Source organism: Danio rerio, chromosome 4 (genome assembly GCF_052040795.2).
Source record: "Danio rerio strain M-AB ecotype USA chromosome 4, GRCz13ab, whole genome shotgun sequence".
Lineage (NCBI taxonomy): Eukaryota > Metazoa > Chordata > Actinopteri > Cypriniformes > Danionidae > Danio > Danio rerio.
In genome coordinates, this window is record NC_141024.2 from 33,143,512 (window position 1) to 33,159,322 (window position 15,811).

The window sequence follows — 15,811 nt, forward strand, 5'->3', positions numbered from 1 at the left end:
GACAACTGTACAATGATTGAGATGAGATGAACCTCTTTAACCTGAGCTGGCAGCAGGTCAATAACATATCAGGACGCAGCATCCTTGACTTGAAACCTCGAACGTCAGATGTAAAGTCTGATGCTCTACCGACTGAGTTAACTGGGATCATTGGGGCATTAGCTTAGATTTAAGTACTTGTGACGTGTCAGAGTTGCAGCGTGCACTAAAAAGTGAGCTGTACAAAACAGGTGGCAAGAGGGGGGCGTGATGCCAATGTCACCGTAAGGAATCCTGCCGTGACCCGAATTCGCCTTAACCACTTAGCCACAACTACAAGACTGACTGTACTGCCTTAGCCATTAGCACAGCCTGCACTAAAAGGAGGCTGGAGATTATGAATGGCAACAGAGTGCAACACCAATGCCATTGAAAAACCAAGCTATGGGACAGCCACTGGACCTTCACTCTCTGTCAAATGTTTTTGAAAATGAAGGGGCCCCAGGACAGTTAGCTAGCATGCGCTGCCGTTTTATTAAAGGTCGCAAACCAAATCCTGCGCACTGCCTGGACGTAGTTGGTAGGATCCAAACCTGCGCGGCAAGAACCCAATGGATTTCTAGTCCATCGCCCTAACCACTTGGCCACGACTACATGTACTGCCATGGCCTCATGGCTAGTACACGTGTTGTGCATCCAGATGAATCTTCTGATGAAGGTCCTTCACTCTCTGTCATATGTCTTTAAAAATGGAAGGCCCCCAAAACAGTCAGTTAGCATGCGCTGCCATTTTATTTTTGTTGCTTTTCCTTTCCAGCGCAACCCTTTTCCTAAGAAACAATGGAGTTGCAAATAATCATGGAAGGTCGCAAACTACGTCCTGCACACTGCCTGGACATAGTCAGCAGGATTCGAACCTGCGTGTAGAGACCCCAATGGATTTCAAGTCCATCGCCTTAACCACTCGGCCACGACTACAAGACTGTCCGTACAGCCATGTCCTCATGCTTTCGGGAAAAAACTTTCGGCAAGCAACAGCTCAATGGCATCAGCTGTGGCTCCACAAAAAGAGTCTTACACGCCCGAACAGGGACCCTCAGATTAAAAATCTGATGTTCTACCGACTGAGCTATCCGGACTGTATTGCAATGCTTTTCAAGTAGGCAAGGTTGAGGGTTGTAGTCGGCGCAGACCTTTATGGTACACAAAAGTTTACCGTGACGTGGGGTTTAGGCTTATGGTTTGTGTAGATGTTGCTAAAACACAACAGTTTTCTGTGAGGTTGGGTTTATGGTTGTTGTAGGTGTAGACATCAGTACAACACAATAGTTTGGACTCCATGTCATATTGGAGACATTAAATAGATCAATGACAACTGCAGAAGGTCTTTCTGCTGTTGTGGCAATGAATGGAGACTTAACAATTGAAAAGATTTCTTCCATGCCTTGGAAGCGTGACCTGATCAATGCTTATCTACACAGCCTGCTGCACAAAGGTCCCATTGCTCATATCGAATCCCTAGTCTTTCACACTTTAGGAAACGTAAACATTCAGGACGTGCCATTAGCACAGCCTGCACAAAATGAAGGCTGGAGATTACAGATGGCAACACGGAGTGCAACGCCAATGTCATCTTGGAAAACCTGCCATGACCTGGATTCTAACCAGGGTTGCTGCGGCCACAAGGCAGAGTACTATCCCACTATTTGATCACATTGAGCTATAGTAGAGCCACAGGTGCTTCACTCTCTGTCATTTGTCTTTAAAAATGGAAGGCCCCCAGAGCAGTAAGTTTACATGCGCTGCCGTTTTATTTTTGTTGCTTTTCCCTTTCAGCACAACCCTTTTCCCAAGAAACAATGGAGTTGCAAACCATCATGGAAGGTCGCAAACTAAGTCCTGCACACTGCCTGGACGTAGTCAGCAGGATTCAAACCTGCGCAGGGAGACCCCAATGGATTTCAAGACCATCACCTTAACCACTCGGCCACGACTACAAGACTACCAGTATTACCATGTCCTCATGCTTAGTACATGTGTTGTGCATCCAGATGAAACTTTCAGCAAGCAATAGCTCAACGGCATAAGCTGTGGCTCCACAAAAAGTCTTACATGCCCGAATAGGGACTTGAACCCTGGACCCTCAGATTAAAAGTCTGATGCTCTACCGATTGAGCTATCCAGGTTCCATGGCACTGCTTTACAAGTAGGCAAGGTTTAGGGTTGTGGTCGGCGCAGACCTTTAGGGTACACAAAAGTTAACCGTGAGGTGGGGTTTAGGCTTATGGTTGGTGTAGATGTTGCTAAAACACAACAGTTTACTGTGAGGTTGGGTTTATGGTTGTTGTAGGTGTAGACCAAGGTTATTATAGTCAACGAAAACTAACGAAAAAGCGAAAACTAAAATGTAAAATAATTGTCGTTAACTGAAATAAAAATAAAAACTAGTTTTTTTTCAAAAACTAGAACTAACTGAAACTGTATTGTGTACATACAAAACTAACTGAAACTAACTAAAATTATAGCAAAAACCTCCTTCGTTTTTCGTATTTGTAAATGTGTTTAATTAAATAAATTAAATAAAATGTGTTTAAATAATCTTACTGTATGCCTTTTAGAAGTAAATATAATCTGCACTGCAGGTGTTTGTGTTTGACCCTTTCGCACCTCAGAGTCTCCTGCCACCATTGGCCAGATCGAGCCGGCTCTCTTCCAGTCATCCTCGCGGTTGCTCCCACGACAAAAACAACCAGTGGACAAGACAGCAGCACGGCGACAGCATTAAAATAAAGATACTTAAAAGTATTACTTTAACACGTTTGTGTCCAATAATAGGTTTTATTTCTGTATCGCGATCGCGAATGAATCTTTTTAACCCGATCTTCTAAGTAAACCGGTTGAACTAGTTCACCAAATCGAACTGAATTATTTGAAACGATTTGTCTCTTCATTAAGCACGTATCCACCAACTACTTACTTTATAACAAGCCTTATACCCCCTCTGACTCTAAATAATCCAATATATACTCTCATTCAGTTATTAGAACAGCAACGTTGCATTGAGAAGCGGTGAACCGATAACACTGTGCATGCGCGATTCATTGAACCAAACAAAAACAGCTGTGTGACTGAACTGAACTGGAACAACTGCAGCGCGGGTAAACCGAGGGCTTATATGAGAGGATCTGATGAAAAACGTAAGTTTATTTCATAACAGACAATCGTAATGGAATTTAAATAGGTGAATCATGATTCAGTTGGGTTGCAAAACTTTACTGTAAGACTTTTCTGATCAATTTAATAGACTGAAATTACTATTGCTGACTACATAATGTTGAGACCAAACATACGCATTAAAAATCTGAATTTCCCATCACCAGGCCCGGATTAATAATTCAGAGGCCCCTGGGCACAATGTCTTGTAGGCCCCCTATAGCCACACCCCATAGCTGAATTAAAAATAATAGTAATATAATATTTGTTAAATAAAATTAATTTATAATGCATTGCACACATTTTTTAAATAATTGATATACAGTACTTATATTTCTAGTCTACAGAGATTAAACTTATTTTTAAAGCATTTTGTTACCAGGACTGGGGTGGAGTGACAGGAGACCACAGGAGGTAAGATCCACTATGCAGTTTATTCAAACGTCAGGCAAGCAATGGTCATCAGGTGCAAACAGGTATATGAAGGCAGTCCAGAATCGTAAACGTTTAAACAGGCAAATCGTCAAAAGGCAGGCAGCTAAACAGGAAGACAAGGTACTAGGCTAGGATCGATACACGGAGAAACAAGACAGGGAAACGCGTTGTAATGTATACAGGGAAACAAGACTCGGCAAACTGGTGGCGTGAGAGAGTGGCTTATGAATGGGATGTAATCAGTCTGTGAACAAGGCTCAGCTGGTGATGCAATCAGGAAACATGAGTGAGCAGGCGTGCGTGTTTGGGAGCAGTGCATGTAAGAATGTGTAGTCCTGGGGAATGCGGAAATGAAGTCCTGAGTTTGTGTGAGAACCAGCGATCCTCTGGGGAGCGATCGCTGGTTGTGACATAGCCCCCCCTCTAGGAGTGGATTCCAGACACTCCACTACTGTTCAGGTGGGAGGCGGAGCGGAGGCGGAACAGGGGGAGGGATGGAGGGCCAGGACCATGCAGCTGGGGCGTACCTGGGGCGTGGAGCTGCGGAGGGCCTGGAGATTGGAGCTGCGGAAGACCCGGAGAGTGGAGCTGCAGTGGTCCTGGATCGCGTGGCAGCGAAGGTCTTGGAGTATGGCGAGGAGCCGGCAGGGTTGGAGGCTTGTAGGGAGCCGGCAGGGCGAGGAGCCGGATTGGGATCGGCAAGGCGAGGAGTCTGGATGATGCCGGCTGAGTGAGCTGTCTGGATGGCGCCGACAGGGCGAGGGGCTGTGGCCGTTCGGGTAGCTCAGGCAGCGGCGGACACTCGGAAAGCTCAGGCGGCGACCGCGGCCACTCGGGAAGCTCAGGCGGCGGCGGTGACCACTCGGGAAGCTCAGGCGGCGGCGACCACTCGGGAAGCTCAGGCGGTGGCGGCGACCACTCGGGAAGCTCAGGCGGCGGCGGTGGCTCTGGCTGAGGCGCTGGCAGCGGCGTCGGCTCTGGCTGAGGCGCTGGCTGCGACGTTGGCTCTGGCTGAGGCGTTGGCTGCGACGTCGGCTCTGGCTGAGGCGCTGGCTGCGGCGTAGGCTCTGGCTGAGGCGTTGGCTGCGGCGTCAACTCGGGCAGCTCTGGCGGTGGCAGCTCTGGCGGTGGCAGCTCTGGCGGTTCTGGCAGCACTGGACGGTCTGGCAGCACTGGACGGTCTGGCAGCACTGGAGGGTCTGGCAGCACTGGAGGTTCTGGCAGCACTGGAGGGTCTGGTAGTTCTGGAGGATCTGGCAGCACTGGAGGGAATGGCAGCTCTGGAGTTGGCCTTTCAGGAGCAGGAACAGACTTTGAACTGGAAGCCATCTTGTGATCTAGCTGACTGGGAGCGGCCATCTTGTGAGCTGGCTTTGGACAATGGGTCGCAAGCCCCGTAGCCAGCGGGTCTTGCTCTCTACAGCCCCCCCCAAAAAGATTATTTGGATTTTCGTCCATCTCTCCTATGGTGAACGAAGATCCACTCATTTGGAGAGCCAGATCGATAAATTGTGCTAGCGTCCATTGGGGATTGTGCAGTGACATGTAGGAGTACAGTGGTTCAGCAAGTCCTCCGCGAAAGAAAATCATTAAACACAACTCACTCATGGATGTCAGATGTGATAGTTCAATGAATTTCTCCACGTATTCCTCGATTGACCGGGCTTCCTGACGGAGGCGCATGATTTGAATGCCCGCTGGATCCATGTTCCGGCCGAGTCTTCTGTTACCAGGACTGGGGTGGAGTGACAGGAGACCACAGGAGGTAAGATCCACTATGCAGTTTATTCAAACGTCAGGCAAGCAATGGTCATCAGGTGCAAACAGGTATATGAAGGCAGTCCAGAATCGTAAACGTTTAAACAGGCAAATGGTCAAAAGGCAGGCAGCTAAACAGGAAGACAAGGTACTAGGCTAGGATCGATACACGGAGAAACAAGACAGGGAAACGCGTTGTTATGTATACAGGGAAACAAGACTCGGCAAACTGGTGGCGTGAGAGAGTGGCTTATGAATGGGATGTAATCAGTCTGTGAACAAGGCTCAGCTGGTGATGCAATCAGGAAACATGAGTGAGCAGGCGTGCGTGTTTGGGAGCAGTACATGTATGAATGTGTAGTCCTGGGGAATGCGGAAATGAAGTCCTGAGTTTGTGTGAGAACCAGCGATCCTCTGGGGAGCGATCGCTGGTTGTGACACATTTAAAGCACACTTTGAAAAAAAAAACTAATACAACTAGGGGAAATTAATGGATTTCAATATACTTGTTCAAGTTTACTGAAGCAGTACTAAAATTTATATTTAAGGGTATTTTTAATGTATAACTTCTACAAACTTATAATGCACATGATTTGAATAACACCTCTCCAATCCAGTTCTAGGAATTTGAGTCCTCCATAATACACACACTTATTAATGATTCCCACTTGTCTTTCTTGTGATGAAAAGAAGCAACATCTAAGTGCTGACGGGCCCCTGGGCCTGTGCTCATAATGCCCATAGGTTAATCCGGCCCTGTCCATCACTACTGTGTGTCTAATTTGAGGATGGTTGTGGTAGATGATAGTTTTCATGTGGTATCTGAATATGTTTCAAAAAATGTGTGGCTGAGTTGTTATTATACAATATTTATCCTGTTGATTTTGAATCTTGCACCTAACAAATATCTTAGTTTAGAAAAAAAAACTGAAACTAATACTGAAACTAATAAAAACTAAACTAAAACTAAGACATTTTAAAAAATTGAAACTTATAAAAACTAAGAAATCTACCTCTAAAACTAATTAAATCTAACTTTAAAAATAAATTTAAAAATAAAACGTCAAAACGAAATAGAAACCAAAATTAATGAAAACTCCAAAAATATTATAGCCCTGGAAGGGAGACAGGCTTTAACCAGAACAGTGGGGAGAGGATCTAAATGAGAGGAAGATGACTTAGATTTGGAAATAAGGTTAGAAATTTCTGAAGATGTAGGGAGTTGAAAAGAGGAGAATAAAATTTCAAATTGTGGAAGTTCAGATGTAATGCTCGGAAAGGATTGTGAACCAAGATGCTGGTGAATATTAAAGATTTTTTCATTAAAAAAGGTCATAATATAATTACAGAAAGCTGTTGAGTGAAGGTGAGATGGTAGTGAGTCTGGGGGGTTAGTGAAAGACTTGTATAGTGAAAACAGAGAAGCAGTGTTACCTTCATTGGAGCATATAAGATTAGATTTAGTTTGAATGATGCAATTTTTATACTCTGTGATGTGATTTTTATACATGTCTTTGTGGACAGCAAGGCCAGTTTTTCTAGAAAGTCTTTCGATTTGTCTGCCTTTGGTTTTCATGCGCCGAAGTTCTGGCATAAACCACGGGGCAGACTGAGAAAAGCAGACAGATCTTGTTTTTAAGGGTGCAAAAGAATTAAGAATATTTTGAAGTCCAGTGTTGTAATGAGAAACTAAGTCATCTGGTGATGAAAGGTTAGTAATGTCAGTAAGAGAGTTAATACAAGCAGAAAAGGATTCTAGATCAATATGTTTTATGTTACGGAAGGAAATAGTACGGAGAGGTTTGGTGGAAGAAAGAGGGAGTGCAAAATTAAATGAGAGGAAAAAATGGTCTGTTATTGGGAGTTCAACAGCAGAGAGGTCAATGGGTGAAACACCAGAGCAGCAGATGAGGTCGAGGGTGTGTCCTTGAGAGTGTGTGGGGACATTGACATGCTGTTGAAGTCCAAAGCTCTCAAGACCGGATATAAAATCTCTTGTAGGAGAGTTATTAAAATTATCCACATGAATATTAAAATCTCCTAAAACTATAATATTGGGTGAGAGGGTGGTAATATGTGTTAAAAAAGCAGCAAAGTCATTTAGAAATTCGTTATTTAGTTTGGGGGGACGATAAATTATGGCAACATATGTAGGTGTGGATCCAGAAAGTTTGGAAATCATAGATTCAAATGAAGGGAATGAAGGAACGGGAACCGGCGAGATTTTCAAACTCTCGCGGTAAATCATTGCGAGACCTCCTCCCCGACCGCCTCCGCTGGGTTGACAGGTGTAAACAAACCATCCAGGAGTGGATTCGTTAAGTTGCGTGAAATCGCTGGGTTGTTGACACAGAAGGTCAAGGTTGCGGTCACTGAGGACATCCTGTACAAGATGTCCCTTGCTAGTAAGTGGGTGGATGTTTAAAAGACCAATGTTGATATTGATAATGTTGTTAGAAAGTACAGCATTGGTGTTAGCTGACCGGGCCGGGTTTTGTGGAGGACGATGAAAATTGGACCAAATGGACTTTATTTGTGACAATGAGCCCTGATGAGCTCTCCGCCTGGATCCACGATGGATTTAGGAATGCGATGTCCGGGTGGAGGTGCAACACAGCTGGCAAAGGCGCTGAGAGATGGAGCCGCAAACGGTGTAGTTCAGCAGCCGAGTACTGCAACAATCCCACCGCGGGTTGGTAGACAAGTGTCAGGAAACACCAGGCAAACACAAGCCATAAGTACAGTTTGCCGGACAATAACCCATACATTGTGAAGCAGAGACAGATGCAGATGCTGACAGCTTAGACGCGCAGGTGAGCAGAAACCAGAAGAACAGGCGCAGAGCAGGTAAAATCCATAAAACTCAAGCAGGCAGAAAAATTGTCCAAATTGTTTAGTTAAATCTGTTCAACTGTAATGTTGATCGTTGAACGAGATTTTAAAAGTTTAAAAGTTTTACTGGTGAACAGCGGCAACAGATCATGCCAGTGTTCACTTAGCGTTCACTCACTCACATATATGTGTGTGTGTGCACACGTAACCAAACTGCAACCAATTACAAACCCAAATTTAAAGTGAAGCCAGTCTTCAGTTTTTGCATCATCATTGACAAAATATGGCAGTTGACTCCTTTGCCAACAGCTGCATTTCCTAAAAAGGAATACAAAATTAAGCAAGTTCGTTGCACAAACTGTACAGACAATAAGCAATTCAAAGGATTTAAATAATAAAAAAGCAGTACCAGTCAATCTATATTTCAATGGAACGGACCAATTAGCACTGTTCATTTTAAAAAATGAAACCACTTTTACACATTACTAACCTCATCCATAATATAAGTTTACAAACAATATAAAAAAAAACCTTTTTATTCCTTAAATTAAAACATTTAATCATGTATGATTGGCAAAAGCTGAATTATAAAACTAAATATGCTTTCAATAAGATACTGGAAACAATTGCTGTTTTAAAGAGCTTTAATTCTAATTTAATTTTAAATGTCAAACATACATGTAATAGAATTCCTCATATTGATTTAATGCATATAATAATGTTTACAATAATTGTAACTAGTTTTTTTTTTTTTTACAATGCTTGAAATTCACACTTTGAAATGATACCTTCAATAAATATCAACATTCGATACCATTTTCTATATTTTGTGATAAAAAAAAATCTTAATGCTATTATTAATTATTATTTAATGCACCAGAGCCAATGTAGACATCAGTATTTTTTATAATATGAACAAATTTTTGAATAGCACATCTTTGCATATTATCCTACTTGTTGGTGGTAGAAAAATACATGATCATTTATAGCCTATCAAAAACATTGTTGAGAGTTTAATTTCCATATAACATTTTAATCGACACACATGGTGTTTAGCATTATAATAGCGCTCTATGACTATGTGTGTGCGTCGACCTGCTCTCTGAAACATCTTGTATTCACAAATATTTATTCAAAATCCACAATTGAGTCCTAAATTTTCAATTTTGCATTGCACTACCGTTAACAGTGAACAGTTCAAAGCATCTAGTATGTTTTTGACGTTTTTCCCTAGTCAGATGATGAGATCACATATGATAATTTGAGATATCTAAAGAGAAAAAGGACAACACGTCAATCGACAGCACTTTACACGGCTTTCGAGTCATATTGAAATGAGTTCAGTTAAAGTTAATGAGACAATGATGGGGTTAATTAAGTCAGAGTTTTCTACGCGTATATATGCGTCAGTTTGCTTTCACCACCGTTGTTTTGGTTGCACATAGAGAATAACAAACTTGCACATGCAAAATACACCAAATGTGAATGGCATCGTAACATCTTTATTAGGGGATTACTACTTTAAAGGGCACCTATGGTGAAAAATCTACTTTTAAAGCTGTTTGGACAGACATGTGTGTAAGTATAGTGTATATATTGTCATATTGGGGTGAAATAAACACACACAGTCCTTTTTTTTTTTAATTTAACAACATAAAAACAGTGGACCAATTAGAGCGGTTTTCAGATCCACCAATATTGATTGAAAGCTGTGCGCATTAACATGTCTCCGTAGTAACGCATATAATCATATCAACAAGACAGGAAGAGCGCAAATGTGTGTGTCTGCCCTATGTGTGTGTTTGCGTGAACTCATTGTTGCAACTTCACAAAAAATGCATCAAATACTGTATGGTAAAGTTCTTACGGTAGTATTTCTCACAAACGTTACGTGAGATCTGCTTCCTGAGGCAGCCGAGGGTGGCGATTGAGGCATGTTGCTGACAGGCACGTGGGAACGGTGGGCGGGGATGACTCGCCTTAAAGGCCCAGTGCAAAAAAACAGCAACAACCTTTCCTAGCTAAAATACAGACACTTTAAACAGCTATAAAATATAAACTGATTATAGACTGATAATAAATATGAAAAAGGGGTAACCTATGTGCCCTTTAAATTAATACACTTGTATAAAGTAAATAGTATCTCAAAGCTTTTACTGAGGCTCGTTTTTTTTTTGTACTTTTTTTCGTCTCCTTGTGCCACCCCCCCAGCAAAATGCCGTCCTGGGCATCGACCATATTACCCATGCCTAAATAGGCCTATGCCACTGCTCACACTTATTTAAATGTTTACTGTGTTAACCAATATTGATGGTGATTTTTAATAACCCAACAGCGTTGATTTAATTGTTTTCTGAATCCTGTCATAGTTTTATCAATAACATATTTAACAGGGCTTTAGATAAAATATATATGTTAAAAATTGAATGTAATTTAATTGTCCCTACGGAGCAAACCAAGTGCTTAAGCACCTCTTGCTTAAGCTCCACCCCCAATTAATTAGCTAATCATTTGTCAAACCTGTGGATTAATCAAAAAGCATAGCCAGAAATGCCAATCTTTAGTGTTTACTGCAACCAAGTTCAAAAGTCAATTTGTGAATGAACAAAAATTGGATTTGTGAATTTAAGAATTGTGTGCTACTTTTCCAGAGACCTAAGGAGATCACTAAATTTGTCCCTCTGGGGTAATATATTCTTTCTTTGAATATTACATGTGTTTATAGCAACCAAGTTATAGCAACCAAGTTAGTCAATAGTTTTTAACCCTTATGGCAGATGAATCCTTTTGTATGTGTCTGAAATGTATGATGTCTGGTACTAAACAAAAGCTAGTGATATTTGCAATACATTGGTGTAAATGAAAAACTAGTATCAGAAACAGTAGTTGTCTTGTAACATTTGATGTAAGATAGTAAAGAACTTACAAGATATTTTACCGCATGAAATTATCAGTGGCATTGGCATGGACCAAACCATAACCCTTAAAAACTCACTGCAACAGTAAAGCTTTGCTTTTTGCATTAGCTTGCTCATGCTTGCTGCTGCTCTCTGCCCCCTATTGCCTTGCTCTCAGACACTGCACCACCAAGCAATCGGGTCGCAAAGAACTTTCCATGCAACCTCTTAAAGTTTAGGAACTGCTGAAACCGCAAAAAAAAAAAAAAAACTTCTGCAAACCGACTCTCAGAAGAGTCTGTCATCCCGGTAACCCAGGACAACTTCAGCACTCAGTGGGACGGTTTGCTGCTGAGTGTGACATGACAGGCAAAGAAACAGCACCTGTAAGTCAGAAACCATGGTGCTTGACTGGAAAAAAGTGGCCATCTCCAGTTTGGAGGGGAGTCCTTTCCCCAAATGGAGATTGGGAGATTTAAAGATGGATCAGTGAAGCGGCAGCTGATGTGATTGTCTGTTGTGGTGATGGAGCTGAGACGAAACTCAATGTTCTCAATTTACCGCCTTATCAAGGTTCCTACTCTCACCTATGATTATGACTGAAAGGACAAGATCTCGGATACAACCAGACACATTTTACAAAGTGTTATGACCCGCTTGTTTGAGTCACAACATAAAAGAGAGATGAGCAAACAAAATACCCTGAATGCAAATTATTTATTATAAAATGTAACTCATAGAACATTCAATTAAAGCAACCAACAAATGTCTAGGGATAATAATGAAGATAAAGAACTTAGGATATAATCACAACAACACTTTAATTACATGATATAGGTAATGCAAAACAAAACGATAATGTTAAAGAGTCAATGAGATGGCAGGTCTTGACATGAGTACTCTAGAGTAGCCACAGGTAGCACAACAACTTTTATATGCTCATCGATGAGTAATGCAGGCATCCAATCAGGAATTACCACATTCTCCAATCTGGAGTCTTGGGATCATCACAGTTTATTAATATTGTAAAACTTAATACCTGTCGCTCTGCCTAAATCATCAAATATTCATCAAGTTTGTATTCTACTCAAAAAAGTAAATGTAGTAAACTAGAAAGAATCTTGAACCTAAAAGTAAAGAAACTTTACTAACAAAAGCTGCAACACAGGACAATTGAATGGGCTTTCAAAACTTGGTGCCCTGGTATATGCAAACTAACCGTCCTGGAGCTCCACCTTCTTTGATGTGCGGTGTCTTCCCAGTGATTTGTTTCTCATTCAAGAAGTCAGAGAACATTATCCAAAACAACACTAGCTACATGAATAAACTGGAGAGTAAAGTACAGATGTATCCGCACCTGTACAATCACTTGCATTGTTCTTCTCTCAGCCGCTATCATTTCACTAAATGCTTTTAAAAAGACTATAAAAGATTTAGAAGTTGAAACATAGGTTTGTAGATTTTTTTGAATAGTTTGTCAGTGTGATTCGTGTTAACTGTTATGCAGAGTTCAGACTCCATGATTTTAGGCCCGATTTTGACTCGCTTACAGGTTTTGAAAAATCGAAGACAAATGCCTGAAATCACAAGCAAATCTGTGCTCGTGCATGTGAGTGACATTCACACAGTATGAACTATCAAAGACGCGATCTAAGATAATCGGAGATAAGTTGCCTATGCCTATGAGATATTTGGCGTGCTAAATATCTGGAGCTGCCAGTGATTCAAATTATGCTGTATGAAATTAGTTTAGACAGAAAATAACATCAGCAATCATCTACCGCCAATGAAAGAGCAGCATCCACTTGTGTGTGTGTTTACCTGCAGGCCAGCGGAAGGCTAAGGGAGAAGTAAAAATCGTTCTTTTCCGATTTATTTGGACCCAAGAAATAGATGAAAAACTTGTGAAGGTTTGACTGGAGCACCTGTGTCTGACGTTTCATACAGAAAGTTAAAAAAGAAAGTTGAGGAGAAATGGCTAATTCCCTTCAAACCCAGGTGAGCAAATATGTACATTTTCTACCCCAGTGGTTCTCAAACTTTTTTCATCAAGTACCACCTCAGAAAAAAATTGTCTCTCCAAGTACCACCAAAAATGAGCAGTATTGAAATACAGTAGCGTAGTAGGCTTAGTAAAGCGGCTACAACTCTGCTCAGTTAAAAAACGTGGCAGATTACCTCAGAAATATAGGCTATATGTCATATATGGCATATTATATACATCATTTTTGATAAATTTTGAAATATATGTAGCATGTACATGACATATTTCATTCCTCCGCATACCACTAGAAGGAAGCCCGCGTACCACTAGTGGTACACGTACCACAGTTTGAGAACCACTGTTGTACCCCATTAAAGGCTTCTTTCGCGTTATGTAGTTGATAAGAAAAGATATACGACGTGTTTTTGGCTGAGAGATGTAGTTTGGACGAAGTTGTCGGCGATTCTTCCTATTGTAAAGTCATGCAATTTGAAAGCCCTGTCAACAATCCACCTTGCAGTGTAAACAAAACAGTGACAAAACGCTAGCCCAGATAGTCATGCAGTGTAAACACATCTGTGACACGACTACTTTGAAAATCCTGCAGTCTGAACTCGGCGTTAATTCTTTTAAGTTTGTTGTCTGTTAGACCCATGTGACGTGTACAGCTAATCATGGCCAGGACGCTCTTGTAAAAGAGATTTTTAATCTTAATGTGTGTTTCCTGCTAAAATAAAGGTTATAATAATATTATTATTGTGTTAACATGAACGCGAGAAGCGCAACACATTTACAACCCCACCTACTGCATTGTAGTATTGTTGGAAAACAGTATACCATCACTCAGCCTTTTCAAACATTTTTCAGACATGAAAAATCCTGTGCACATGAGAAAAAAATATTTTGCAGCATTCATGTCATGTGTGCAACTTTTTGTCCATGTGTTTCTTAAGCTACGCCGAATGAGTGGAACTGTAGACACTGTTCAGATCTGTACGGTTTCTCTCCAGTGTAAATCCTCTTTTGTGTTTTCAGATGTGTTAACTGATTAAACCTCTTGTCACAGTGTGAACACTTCACGTCTCTCCAGTGTGAATCGTCTGGTGCAATTTTAAATTTGGAGCTGTATTAAAAGTTTTCTTACACTCAAAGCACATATACTCTTTCACACCAGTGTGGATCTTCATGTGTACATTTAAGGTCTGACGATTGACTGAAACTCTTCCCACACTGATTGTATGTGAATGGTTTCTCTCCAGTGTGGATCATCATGTGTATATTAAGGGATGATGATTGGCTGAAACGCTTCCCACACTGAGTGCATGTGAAAGGTTTCTCTCCAGTGTGGATCCTCATGTGAATCTTAAGTTTGCTTTTGCTTGCCAAACTCTTTCCACACTGTGTGCAGGTGAAACGATTCTTGTCTCTCCTTTTCAAAATGCCATCAGTCTGTAAAATATTTTTCCTCAATTTTGACATGGTGTTCCTCCTCTTCACTCCATTCATTTTCTTTAATTTGGTCTGAAATATAAAAAAAACTCTCATTAAAAGCTGAAAAGTCACTAGAAACATTGGCTACACACACTGTAATTTTGATGCACATTAAATGTAAAATAAATCAAATCATATTTTGTTCGGTCCATTAATGTGTACACATTTAAGCAGGTTCAATTCAATTAATCTTTCAAGAGTTTACACTTAGCTGATGATTGATTATAAGCAAGTTTGGCATGCTGTCCCTGTAGAGAGCCGTTTGCAGGGCGAGAGGGGTGCTCTGAGATCAAGTAGGTCTCGAGAACTCTCCAAATTGCTCTGCTCTGGACAGCTGTCACATACTTAAAGAACCGACCTAAAAGGGAATGAAGATCAATGCAATACCTGGCTTCTGGGTATAAAAAGGTGTTAAAAATGGTGCTAGAAAAGCTTGTAGGAGCAATAACGGGACCGGTGTGGGTGTAAATGGTGAGATACGTCATCAAGATGTTTGTTGTGTTTTGTGTGTTTTACTTGTATTTTTGTCATTTTTTGTGCTGGATGTACACACCCTTATTACCAACGACAGACACACACTTCGGGAAATTGGCTCCCTCATTGCACATCGAAGACCGGACTTTGAGTTCTTTAACTACGCTCTGTTTACAAACACTGCCACAGAGCCCTTTGTCTGGGACACACAATAGAAACCACGAAGGAAAAGCAGCTGGAATAGAGGAAAGAGAGTCTGCGTCTTCGTTAGACTAAGATGCCATGGATTTTCCACCTCCGTTCCCACCATTCTGCTGGCTAACATTCAGTCACTGGACAACAAACTTTGCGAGCTATGGGCGGGCATTTCCTTCCAACGGGAAACAAGAAACTGCTGCATTATTTGCCTTACAGAAACCTGGCTGTCTGCGGAGGTACCAAACACAGCTGCTGAACTTTTGGGGTTCTCCGTGCACCGCACGCATAGAACGAAAGAACTCACAAGGAAAAGCAAAGGAGGAGGTGTGTGTTTCTTTATTAACAACTCATAGTGTGATGAGTGGAACATAGACCCAGTTAGATCATTTTGTTCTCCTGATCTGGAATACCTTATGCTTTGGTGTCTGCCATACTGGCTACCAAGGGAGTTCACAGCTGTTATCATTACGGCTGTCTACATCCACCCTCAAGCCAACACAAAGCAAGCGCTCAGGGAACTGTACGGGAGCCTAAGTGAACAGGAAATTTT

General features: G+C 41.5%; 1 protein-coding gene and 2 non-coding genes across 3 annotated transcripts in view; 1 reads left to right on the forward strand and 2 right to left on the reverse strand.

Annotated features, from left to right (window-relative positions):
• The window catches only part of LOC148680259 (uncharacterized), a 29,200-nt gene that overhangs the window by 1,109 nt on the left and 12,280 nt on the right, over positions 1-15,811 (forward strand). The gene's annotated exons all lie outside the window — the stretch shown is intronic.
• Positions 876-957, reverse strand: trnas-uga (transfer RNA serine (anticodon UGA)). The gene has a single exon. It is a non-coding gene; the product is annotated as a tRNA-Ser (tRNA).
• Positions 1,895-1,976, reverse strand: trnas-uga (transfer RNA serine (anticodon UGA)). The gene has a single exon. It is a non-coding gene; the product is annotated as a tRNA-Ser (tRNA).